Source organism: Mus caroli, chromosome 6 (genome assembly GCF_900094665.2).
Source record: "Mus caroli chromosome 6, CAROLI_EIJ_v1.1, whole genome shotgun sequence".
NCBI classification, from domain to species: Eukaryota; Metazoa; Chordata; class Mammalia; order Rodentia; family Muridae; genus Mus; species Mus caroli.
Window position 1 is genome coordinate 84,998,435 of NC_034575.1, and position 717 is coordinate 84,999,151.

A 717-nucleotide genomic window follows, 5' to 3' on the forward strand; every position below is an offset into this window, starting at 1 on the left:
GAGACTCAAAAATAAATAAATAAATAAATAAATAAATAAATACTAAAAAAGCATATTATGCCACCATAATAGGATATGTTCTTTGAAAAGCTGTCCACCATAAGCCCCTAGGCCCCTACAAATTCCAATGATATGACAAGCCCCCAATTCTTTAAAAAAAAAAAAAACAACTTATCTTCCTCTTTTATAGAATCTCTCATTACTGGCCTGCCATTCCATGCTTACCCATCCTTACTAGCAGGGTGTCATGGACAAGATAAACCAGAGCCACATTCTGTGAAGAGTTCAAGTAGCCTGGGCCTTGCTAGACCTGGTGACAACGGAGAGGGGTAGTGTCACCACAGGTCTGGAAGGACCCTGGAGGTGGGTAATTCCTTTACTGTAATGGGATAGAAAGAGGTGTGGTTTGTAATTTTGAAAGATCAGAACANCGAGTGAGATTGACATAGGGAGGGTCCCAGTGTCCCAAACATGCTTTAGGTTCCCAAGATGGGCACAGCTGTCTATACCCTGCACTGGTGCAAGCCAGGAACACTACCTGACCGATCCCCATTCTTGTGACTTCCTGGATGCCACACTGTCCTGTATGCAGAGGCCACTGCGATGGAGGAGCCACTGCCTCTGCTGCCAGAGGGAAAGAGGCATTCGATGACCTCCATCACTCAGCAAATGCCGTAAAGTCTCCCAGTCATCACACATGGAGCCCCGAATTCCAGA